This window comes from Phragmites australis, chromosome 5, assembly GCF_958298935.1.
Source record: "Phragmites australis chromosome 5, lpPhrAust1.1, whole genome shotgun sequence".
Taxonomy (NCBI): domain Eukaryota; kingdom Viridiplantae; phylum Streptophyta; class Magnoliopsida; order Poales; family Poaceae; genus Phragmites; species Phragmites australis.
In genome coordinates this window covers 22,978,671-22,991,401 of record NC_084925.1, presented here as the reverse complement: position 1 = coordinate 22,991,401, position 12,731 = coordinate 22,978,671, and positions in this window count along the sequence as shown.

The following is a 12,731-nucleotide window of genomic DNA, read 5'->3' as shown; positions in this document are numbered from 1 at the left end:
GTATCAAAAACGCTGAAGACAAATGCATCAACCAGAGACACAAACGCTAGCCAGTCCAGAGACAGACCAAAGCATGTCAAAAAAGCCGAAGCATTTGAATACATATCGAAACAAAAAAGAAATCAACCAGATAGATTCTGGACCAAGCGAGGTCGCTCAAGAGATCGCCGAAGCATAAGGCGGGGGTGCTCGAGGAGGCCGGAGTGGTAGAGGCCATGGAGGCCGAGGCAATCGAGGAGGACGGGATCCGCGGGACCGGCCACATTATATTGTGAGTTGCATGGCGAAGGTGCTGGTCATAGGACTAAGCAGTGTCCACAGGTCATGGCCATGAAGGAAAGCTTAGCGAAACAACCCTTCAACCCTGCAAGAATTGTGCATCATGCCATGCGTTCCAGATAGGGCGAAGCGTGGGAATCCAATCAGACCTGCGGCCCAAACACAACGTTCGCTAACCAATGGCGACCAATGGCTGCACCAACACAACAATACATTCCTGTGCCTTCAGCTCCACCGGACCAGACCTTTGGTCAGCTGACAACTTTTCAAGGAGAACTCCCACCACCTCCGCCAAGACCAGCAATCGAAGCCCCTCCAGAAACTGGCAGATCGGTGGGCATAGTAAACCATGCGTACAATGTTGTGTTGGCAATCACTGGAGGATCTAATCAGGAAACTGAATCGAAGAGGCAATGAAAAGAATATGTGTGAAGGGTTAACCATGTTGTGTAGGGCCTACTTATGTCCAATCGAAATGGTCTCATGTGCCCATTACCTTCTCACAGAAAGACATGAGGGTTCTAGATTTCCCGCATACGGATGCCTTCGTCATTACTGCAAACATTTCAAGAAATGAAGTGCACAGAATCTTCATAGATGGCGGAAGCTCGGCAGATATCATCTTCGCCGATGCTTTAGACATGATGGGCTTGCAACGAAGTAACCTTCAGCAGGCTAGGTCCCCGCTGCTAGGCTTCAGGGGAAAAGCAATCAATACTTTGGGAAAGATAGCAATCCTAGTTTCATTTGTTGAAGGATCAAACTTTCGAACAGAGGACATCACCTTCGATGTGGTTGATATCAACTATCCCTATAATGCAATTTTCATACGAGGAGTCCTAAATACATTCGGAGCAATACCGCACCATGCATATTTGTGCATGAAGATGCCTGGTCTCGGAGGTATCATAACGGTGGTGCTTGGAGATCAACAAGTGCCCCGTAGAATTGAAGTGGGAAATACTCTAGGCCAGCGAAATATCCATGTAGTAGTTGGACCTTCGGTAAATCCTGAAGAACGCGAAGAGCAACCGCAGGTACAGACAACGGCGAAGGCTAGACCACAAGGCCAGACCAAGAAAGTGTTGCTGTGTCAAGGCAGGCCAGACAAAAAAGTTGTCATCGGGGTAGAAATCATAGAAGAAGTTGAGCAAAGATTGATATTATTCCTTCGCAACAACAAAGATATCTTTGCCTGGTTTCTTAAGGATTTGCAAGGAGTCAGTAGAGAAATCATTCAACATACTCTAAATGTAGACCCCAATGCGAAGCCTAAGAAGCAAAAGCTTCATAAGGCTTCAAAGGAGAGGGAAGAAGCAGTGAAGGCTGAGGTGTAGAAGTTGTTTAACGCTAGAGTGGTGCGCGAAGTGTTGCATTCTGAGTGGCTGGCCAACCCAGTGCTAGTCAAGAAAAGTAATGACAAGTGGAGGATGTGTGTAGATTTCACAAACCTAAACAGAGCTTCTCCAAAGGATGACTTTTCGCTACCACGAATTGATTAGCTCGTGGACTCCACTGCTGGCTGTGAGATGTTGAGTTTCCTGGATGCATATTCTGGGTACCACCAAGTTTGGATGGCCAAGGAGGACGAGGAGAAAACAAGTATTAGAACCTCTTTTGGTATATATTGTTTCGTAAGAATGGCCTTCGACCTTCGAAATACTGGTGCCACCTTCGCCAGGTTGGTACAGACAGTGCTGAAATCACAACTAGGGCGGAATGTCTCAGTATACATTGATGACATAGTGGTCAAAAGCATTAGACAAGGCAAACACCTCGATGACCTTCGAGAAACTTTCGAAAACCTACGAAGTGCAGGTCTAAAGCTAAACCCAGAAAAATATGCGTTTGGTGTACGATCAAGAAGGTTACTGGGCTTCTTGGTCTCAAGAAGGGGCATCGAGGTAGATCCTCAAAAAATTCAAGCAATAATTGACATGAGACCTCCCCAAAGTAGGAAACAAGCACAACGCCTAGCAGGGAGATTGGCAGCTCTGAACTGGTTCATCGCAAAATCAGCCGAGCGAAGCCTACCTTTCTTCAAAGCGCTAAAAGGATCTAACCCTTTCAAATGGGGCACGGAGCAGCAAGAAGCCTTCGATGAGTTGAAGAAATATCCGATGAAGCTCACGGTTCTGTCCAGCCCCGATCCCGAGGCTGAGTTTTTGCTGTACATAGCAGCATCCCCTTTGGTAGTAAGTGCCATACTATGTATACTATGTATTAGAGGCTTTGGTAGGGCCGAAGAGGTTTTACTCTAAAATGGAGAAGATAGCCTATGCACTAGTAATGGCATCGCGAAAGCTTCACCATTATTTTACAGCTCACAAGATAACAGTGCCCACCTCCTTATCCCTTCACGGCATGTTTGAAAATCGTGAAGCTATAGGGAGGATTGTAAAATGGGTTGCAGAGATTGCACCATTCATGATAGCTTTCGTCGCAAGAGTTCATGGTGGACTGGACACCACAGGTCGAAGCTCCAGATGAAGCACCATTAGACCCAGTTTGGATCGTGTATTGTGACAGAGCCTAGGGGGCTTCGGGTGCTGGCGCGGCGACAGTAGTATCTTCACCTTCGGGAGTGAAGTTGCGATACGCTACCAGTCTCGAGTTTCGATCAACAAACAACATTGCAGAGTACGAAGTATTTCTCCTCGGGCTTCGTAAGGCATGGGCATTGGGCACCCAAAGGGTCCTAGTTAAGACAGATTCCAAGGTGGTCGCAAGCCAAATTGAAAAGACGTTCCAGGCGAAGGAGCTAGAACTGGTCAAGTATATGGCAGTGGTGTGAAGCATGAAAAAGCATTTCTTGGGGTTTACAGTCAAGAGCATATCAAGGAATGACAAATTCGAGGCCGATGACCTCACAAAGCCGGTGGCGCAAAATCTGCCAATACCGCTAGATGTGTTTTATCAAAAGGTGAAGGTGCCAGCCGTCGAGGCCCCTTTGCACGTGGCACGCTTGGTAACTATAATTGAGAGCAAAGATTGGCGGTCTCCTATAATGGCATATCTTCACAGTTACTACGAGCCCGAAGATAATGTTGAGGCGAAGCGCATGGCACAAAGGGTCAGAAACTACAAATTTGTGGGACCCAAATTGTACAAGATGGGAGTTTGTGCACTGATGCTTCGATGCATATCCCAAGCAGAGGGGCAAAACTTGCTCAGATAAATACATGAAGGATTGTTTGGCTTGCACATCGGCACTCGAGCACTCATCAAGAAAGTATATAGGCAAGGATTCTTTTGGCCAAAGGTTGTCTCTGATGCGGAATACGTAGTCCGAAGCTGCGTGAAGTGCCAAAACTTGGCCAAGGGTTCAAACAGGCCGTCAAGAAAGACACAGCTCATACCACCAGTCTAGCCATCAATACGGTGGGGAATCGACATTATCGGATAGTTACCAGTCGCCCCGGGAAACTTGCGTTATGCTGTTGTCGCAGTCGAGTACTTCTCGAAATGGGTGGAGCCAATGCCGCTGGTGAACATAACATCAAAAAATGTCTAAAAATTCTTGTGGGAAAATATCATCTTCCACTTCGGCATCCCTCATGAGGTGACTGTTGATAGCGGCACGCAGTTTGACAGCGAAGGGTTCAGAAAATTCTATGAAGGCCTGGGAATCAAAGTCCATTTCGCATCAGTGTATCACCCGCAATCAAATTGAGCTGTGGAGAGGGCAAACAACATCATCTTAACTGGTGTCGCAAGGCGTCTGCAAAGTTCGCCAAAAGGGAAGTGGGTGGAAGAGCTACCGAAGGTCTTGTGGTCCGTGAGAACAACGGTAACAAGACAAACAGGGTTCACGCCATTTCGTTTGCTCTTTGGCGAAGAGGTGATGACTCTGGAGGGATGTAAAAATAAATCATTTCGAGTCACGGTTGAATCAGCCCAGAATGAAGAATCGGTATCAAAAGATGCACTGGAGGAGGTGAAAATGCAGGCCATTGAAAACTTGACCAGATATCAGGAGGAAACTAGGAAATGGAGAGACAAGAAAGTGTCCCACAAGGAGTTCGCTCCTGGAGACTTGGTACTTTGGAGGCTCACCAATACTTCAGCCATGGGAAAACTGCAAAGTAAGTGGGATGGAGCTTTTTTGGTTAAGAGGTCATTAAGGCCCGAGTCTTGTCACCTGGCCATTGTCGAAGGGGAAGAGCTTCGCACACTTGGAATGCCAACAACCTTTGTGAGTTTTATGTGTAGTAACCATAGAAGATGTCTTCGCATTGGTGGTCAAAGTACATGAATCAATGTAGCATTTATGTAGTTTTCTTGTTGCAGTTCAATCAAAACAATGTACGCGTGCTGTACTCTTTTCCTCACAGGGGACCCTTCGTCAGGGCGTGAGGTTTTTAACGAGGCAGTAGCCTTTGTAAAACCTCTGATATAATATTACTCCCTTGCATGGGCCATTGTCATGCCATTTTGGATATAGGCAGCTATATACTCCTTTCGTTCATGAAAACATGTCGCTACAAACATACATAAAATCAGACTTTTAAAATGTCCAGCGATGTTAATTTTGCAGCAATACACTTTGTTTAAATGTGTATAATGTAAGCCTGAAGTTCACCTCGCCAACCGTGGCATCGGCAACAAAGAACTCCGTGCACGTTCTCACCTTCTGCATGGGCACTCCATTTGTACTTTTAAATATCTAAGTATTATTGAACTTGTAATCTTAAGTATTTGCCTATTTGTGCACTATTGTTCAGGTCTGATGAATAATTTAAGAGGTTTTCTTGTTCCATAAAATATATGTGATCGTATTTATTTTAACTCATATTCACTTGTATTTGTATTTGAGACTATCTTTATCCATATATGTATCCAAAGTTATTAGTATTTGTTCTGAATCAAATAAAAATATGAAAATAAATATAATAAATATATTATTCACCTGTATCCGATCCGTTTTCACTCATGCTTGCATGTAGGTAAGTGTGATGTGTGTGAGAGCATGTACATCTTCCCTTAGTTGCAAAGGAAAACCTTATGCGTGTATAGTATGTATAGTAATTATGGAATTTAAGAGCAATTTGCATTTTCTAGTGGACCTTTACTACGTGAAAAAAGTTCATGGATAACGGGTAATAACCCTCATGGGTGACGGGTCCCGCATCCGTCGCCCCTAACGCATCACTAATGACTAATCATTGGTGATGGTTAAGGACCCATCACTAATGATGTAATCGGTGATAGGTTATAACAGTTACCATCACTTATGAGCATCTCTCATGTGCTCTAGTGATATACATAAGTGACGGGTAACTAGGTTATCCATCACTTATGTCATAACATAAGTGACGGGTGAAGATGTTACCAATCACTTATATCTGTCATCCATGTGCTAGAAGGAATACATAAGTGACGGGTCACTTATAATTAACACAAGGGACGGTTAACCTAGGTTGCCCGTCATTGATGTGTATATTACCTTCTAGGAATGTCCTGCTTCCGGGCTGCATCCTGGAGCATAGCCAGGATTTGGCAGCCGTCTTCTCCCTACAAAAAAACATCAACGCATCCAAATCCATTTCAAGAACTCGCTTCATCACATAATTGTACAGGTTACATAGTTCCAATTAATTCATTACAAAATCAAAAATATTACAAAGTTCTGATTAACTCATATTACATAAGACCTCACAACCTAGGCATTATATAGTAGAACTCGCCGTGTAGGCTGATGGCTTCAGACACCATGAATTCGGTGATCCATTGTCGAATCTCCGATAGTGCACCTCCTCGAGAAAAAAAGCATCAAATTTCTACATAATTTGACGTGTAACCAATTTCATGTTACCATAAAATTAAACTAATTACTTAAATTAGTTACGAATAATCTCATATTGGACTTACATTGGGGGATTTGATATCCTTCATGCGGAGCGTGAGGAGAATGTACCACGCAATATAGAATCCGCAGGCGTTGCCTGGTAGTTGTTAGTGGCACTGCTAAACAAAAAATTAGTGTTAGATCAAAAGGAAGGAAAAAACAACAACTGAGAATATTTGGTAATCTATTAGGTAGCATTTACCGCGAACCCGGTCTTGTATGTCAGTCTACGGCCATCTTTCACGTTGTAGTTAGGTTGAGCTCGAAGGTACTTTTCATAAGCTCTGCACAAAGAGGGATCGATTAGGGAGCATTTGAATGTTAGAAAAGTTAGATATGTAAACTAAATAAGGCAGAACTTACACATCGAGGATTCCTTCTACAGCATTGTAATCACGCTATCTAAGTTTGCCTTTTTGTCCTACTGGTCTTGACGAGTCGAGGTAAAACACCCAGTTCCACTTGAGGCAGATGACCAGTAAGATCCAATAGACACCGGTGTTATGTGCGCTCAACAGGTAGTCGATTTTAGAATATTATTGCATTATCTTGGCCACATATTCCACAGCGTAGTCAGGGTGAAGTTGGGTGACCGATATTGTAATAGCCTCAGGGTCAATACATGCGATGGACTCCTTGTTTTTCTTTGTTTTTTTCATCAAGTGTCTACAGATAAGAACATAGTTAGATTCAAGACTTAGTAGTATTAATTAATGAATATACAGTTTCAAGGGACTTACAATGTGAAGATCTGTAATAACGATACGTCCAGGGCATCAAGGTTTAAGAGGTCGTATAAGTCATTGAAACCCATAATGAATAGTTGTCGTCATTACTTAAGAAGTGGTGTTGTTTGTACTGTACGATTATGGATGTAACATTGCTGTCTCTAGAAGCCTACATGTAGTAATTATGCAGGTGGACACATGATTTTCCCGCCCTTGTTAGGCCATCTACCGTCATCATGGGCTTCCCATATTGGAATTTTGTGTGTGCACTAGTCCACACTGCTCCTATGTCCGTGGACTTTGTCACCGGTACAATGGCCTTCGACATCTTCGGCAGGTGCTTCATAGAGCCTTTCTTCTTGACCTCTTTTTCCTTCTGCTTTGGGCTCTTTGGGGCAGACAGCATTGGAGTTGGAAGTGAGGATGCTGGATGCGGAGGAGAAGGCAGCGAAGCCGGCTTCTCTGGAGGAGGAGAAGGCAGTGAAGCTGCCTTCTCTGGAAGCGAGGGGCGTGGTGGCGGTGCACTTGACGCTTGTCCAGACTGGAATGCACTGGAGACCATGATGTCGCCTCTCTTCCACTGGATCCTTTGACGAAGAGCTCCACCCAGAGTTGTGACTTTATCATTGGGGGGAGCTTCAACACATGATCTGTGGCATTGCTATGTACCATGTTCACTGTAACCATGGTTTAGTCATCACGTATCGAGACCGTATGTAAGATACGGACGTCTAGAAGCACATGGCCCCTTGCAACCTCGATGAGATACCCACCAGACCTGATTATAAGGTTGCAGGGCATAGGCCCTTCTAGCAGGTCAATCGTATTCGACTCAGTCGTGGTAGCAGCTACTTATTGTTCAACCTCCTTGGAGGCGCAGCTACTCTTCCCTGCAGCTCTAGGGCTATCTTCCTGTGGCATGAAAATATCTATTCCCTTTGCTTATACAAACTTTCCAAGTGATGTCTCATGTCAATGCATCCACGTCCACTGCACCTGACCTCTTCCTCTTCTTGTATATCCCGAGGTCTTCGGAAAAGCCGTATTTCTAGCTCTAGAAACGGGATACACCTCGCACTCGACCTGGGTGCTCTAGGTTCCCTAGCGTCGCTGAGAGAACATCATATTCCCTAACCCCAGTGAACGAACCTTGGCTGGCTTCGGCTGCCTTTTTCTTTACTTTTTCTGCGACTGTCTAGGTTTCGCTGTTTCTGAATGTGATTTCCTCGCTTTCAGACAGCTCACCTCTTGCACACAAATATGACTGCAATCATCTCAAGAATTGGAACCAAGGATTCTCGCAGCCTTCTATGGCTAATTTTTCATCCTCTGCCTGCCATTTGGCCCTTTTTCCAGAGTACCCGGTTACGTTGGTCCTATTGTTATGCTTGTTCCTAGCCCGAAGCTGCTTCTTCTCCTCATTCTCCTTTTTGAACTGCTCTGAGTTCTTTATCTACACAAAATCATCCCAATCTTCCTCTTTCAAGTGCTTGTAGCTCTCGAAGGGTGCCACCCTTTTAGCCAAGTACCGATTCACTAGCTTGCTCTTAAAGCTTCGGTGAAGTTTCGTGATTGCTTTCAATGCTGCGTTGACTGCGACGATCGTTTCAATATGAAAGAAAGCACGACAACTTACTGTTACCAACTTTAAGCAATGATTGCAAAACTATACAGATAACTTGTTAGTCTTCCATACTTGTTATTAGTTTCAAGAGTTAATTCCTCGCCCAACAGACTCTTTTTATAGAAAAAGGAAGTCATTCCAGCCCCTCCATTGTTGATGTATACATCCTCCGGTTGTAACCAACACCTACAAAACTTATCCTGACACATGTCATAGTACATTTTCAGGTTCATATCCCAGCCACTAAAAGAATCAGACAAATATAAGACCAAAAAGAAGGGGGCCACGAAATGCATGCCATCAATCTACACATCAAATCTTCACTGAGACTCACCCAGTGGCATAAGCAGGACTGAAATGAAGCAAGCAAGGCCAAAAGCTCAAGTGCATTTAAAATTTAAAAAATCTCCCTGTCCTAATAACCTCACATTCCATCCAAAATTCTTCACTGATATCAAATGAACAATCAGGGTAAGTGAATCACAGAGTCCTGCAGCATAATTGGCATTTTGTAAGGCAATTTTAGTCAATTACCAGCCATAATTCCTAAAACAATTTCAGAACTTACAGATTATGACAAAAATCAATCACTATATCAAGGATAGATTTATGTTTGACCCTTACACGTACTACCTCCCACAAGAAACCTTCCCATAGTGCTATTACTATGATGTTGTGCAAATGCAAGACATGAGGTCACATTTAGCCCACACAAAGCACGCATCACAGAGTCACAGGAGAATCCGAAATGGAGAAGAATAACGGGCAAGCGGCACTCACTCCCCTCGGAGCTCATCAACATCACTCAATTGCACGCTGGTCCACCGAGCTCATCTTGTGCCCCTGTTGTGCCCAAGGCTCCCCGCCTAGCCGTCACTATCTAGGTTACAGAGCACATGCGAGTAGAGACCGAAATGTTGATCCAGTCGCATAGGCTCTGTTGGCAAGTCATGCATGGCGCTGCCGATAGTAGGCAGAGATGGGGGAGATGGAGGGGAGGAGCGGGGGCGTACCTTGGTGTGGGGGAGATCGTGGTGCGCTTAGGGGCGACGGCGGTGCTCTGAGTGCGATGGGCTCGGGGACGATGGTGGCAACGGCGGCGACAGCGCTCGGGAGCAACTACGGCGGCGGTGAGCCCTAGCGCGAAATGACTTAGGCGCATCAGCGGAAAATGACTTAGGCATTGCGCACGGGGACACAGCAATATATACATACAGCTAATAGGTGACGGGTGATAAATTTTACCTGTCACCTATTATGATAACCCGTCTCTTATTTAAAGAGAAAATTTTTTGCTTGAAACCTAAAATTAAAATTTGACGTTAATATTACAAATTCAAATAACTCGAAACCTAAAATTCAAATTTTACATTAATATAATGAATTTAAATAACTTGAAACCTAGAATACAAATTTGACATTAATATTACAAATTTCAATAACTTGAAACCTAAAATTTAAATTTGACATTAATATTAAAAATTCAAATAACTTGAAACCTAAAATTCAAATTTAACATTAATATTACAAATTTGACAATCAAATTCAAATTCGTCGTTTTCGTGCTTTCTTGACATGGATCCCTTCATTATGGTCGAAGCGTAGGTATGGAGTTTTCTCGATCAATGAAAGGCGTGACACGATTGCAGTAGCAAAAGGGGGGATTTCATCTAATTGATTGAACTCCTCCTCATCAACGACATTTGCAACTCCGACAATGAGTCTTTTCCCAGCGAGAACTACATGGTATTTCTTCTTTACTATGTCGGTCATGTAAAAGACTTGGCGAACATCTTTAGCGAGTACGAAGGGTTCAGGCTTGTATCCGACATATTTGAGATCAACGCTAGTGAATCTATACTTGTCATTAGAGACGTCATTTGCCCCATGTACCCAACAACACCGAAACAGGGTTACCTTGAATCCTAAGTAGTTTAGCTCCCAGATCTCCCCTATTTAACCGTAGTATGTGCCCCTCTGCATGTCGTTATCATAAGCATCTATACGGATACCACTGTTCTGGTATATGCTCTTCTCATCTTGGGCAACCATGTAAAACATGTATCCGTTCATATTGTACCCTTGATATGTCATAATTGTGTATATAGAGCTTACTGCCAATTTTTTATCAGAGCACTTGTAGGAGTACTCGATGTCTGATTCGATCTCGAAACTAAGTCGTGAACCTTTGAACTACCAAAGGGAACTTGTTCAATAAATGTTCGTCTGCACAGTGGCTGGCCAGATCTTAAAACAGACATAAGTAATAAGTGACGAGTGATTATATTACCCGTTACTTAATAGTTGTCATAAGTGATGGTTTATATTACAACCCGATAATTATTACTGGCCTAGGCAAACCCATCACCTATGCCAAGTCATAATAAGACCCGTCACTAATAGCTGATGCAGGGACACCCGTCACTTATGACCAAGTCATAAGTGACGGGTTTAGTAATTACCTGTCACTCATTTCATAGCTGACGGTTAATATTATGACCTGTCATCTATTACCTGTTATCTTTGACGGGTATGTACTCGGTTTCGACCCGAAGCGACATAAGTTACGGGTGGTTTAATGACCCGTCACTAAATTGTGTCTTCTTTGTCCGATTTTCACGTAGTGCTTGCAAGCCGTGCCTGGCTTCCTACGGACATCACAACTCTGTTCCTTTCGCTATCGCTCTACTGTAGCATCTAGGCCCCTAAGAAAAAGGTAAGGGTTTCGGTGATTAATGACAACCATATCATTGTGACTAACATTTCAGCTTTTAAGAAACAAAGAAAGACTTAATTGTCAATGGTGATCTTACACTCTTGCCCATTAAAAGAGTTATGTGATGATCAAAGGACCGAAATGTGAAGGATAAGGATCTTCTAGATCTAAGTGTCACAAGGAGATGAAGGACACTTAGAGTAGTATAGGTTCTTTTTATTCTTAGTCTTTTGACCGTACTATAAAGAGGGGTTAAGAGTTGTAGCTTGACTTAGGAGAGTCTAGACATAGTCGATGCACACTTGTGACTTTCCATTACTAAGTTAACCTCAGAAAATCATTGGTTCCGAATCTCGAAGGTAGAACTCAAAATTGCTTTGAAATAGATAAAATCAGTGAAATTTCAGTTCACCGGATGATCCTCTGATGTCAGAGTGAGTTCGCCGGAGTAAATTCCTAAGAGTTCTGACTTGAAAAATTGTTGAAGACCACGCCAGATAGTCCGGCGTTCGATAGGTGAAATCACCGGATAAATAGAAAGCCATGAAGTCCAGAACTAATTCTATACACCGAATAGTCCGGCGTAGCAAAATATGATCACCGGATGAATTTTTACAGAGAGGTTGTAAACTATCATCTGGCCCACTTCAATGCACCGGATGAGCCGCTGTAGGCCAGGATTAATCACCGGAGTTTTAACAACTAATGGAACAGTTAACGGCTATTTTGCCAGATGTATTAGCACCGGATATTCCGGTGTGAAGCGTGTTATTCACACCGTACCTTCCGACGTTAAGAAAAAGTTCTGGGTTGTTAGGCAACGGCTAATTTTCGATCCTTAGCCTATAAATACCCACCCATTTGGACCTCTCTTGCCCTCTTGCGACCCTGTAGCAGCTCATACACTTGGTGTGTCATTTAGAAGCAAGAGAGAGAGTACTTGTGTCAATTCTAAGTTCTTAGTTGAGGATTAAGGACTTCCTTGAGTGCTTGAAGAGTAACAAGTGTGCATCTAGCTGTTGTCTAGGCTTGGTCTTTATCAAGTGAAGCTTGAGGCTTGTTACTCTTGGTGGTTGACAACACCTAGACGGTCTTGGTGATAGAAGGACTTATCGGTGAGCTCTTGGAGGAATTGTGTGAGCCCCGGGAAAAGAATGTGTACTTGGTTTGATACCCGCCAATGCGGAGATGGAGAAGGGGTAATCAAGAGGGAGCACTTGAGCCTTGGTGACTCAAGGGGGAGCGACATCCTTGGTGGATGCTCCAACGAGGACTAGGGGGAAGTGCCAACTTCTCGAAACCTCGGAAAAAAATCGGTGTTGTCTTCTCCAACTATTTACTTTCTTGCATCTTATTTTGAGCTTTGTTATTATTGCAAGTTCTTTCTAAGAATTATCTCTCTTGGTTAATTTTTGCTTGGTTAGTTATCTTGTGCTAGTTAAATTCCTTAGTTGTATTTCTTTTAAGTTTTATTTGGTCAAGCGGTAAAAGTTTTATTTAATATCCCAATTCACCCCCCCCCCCCCTCTTGGGCTA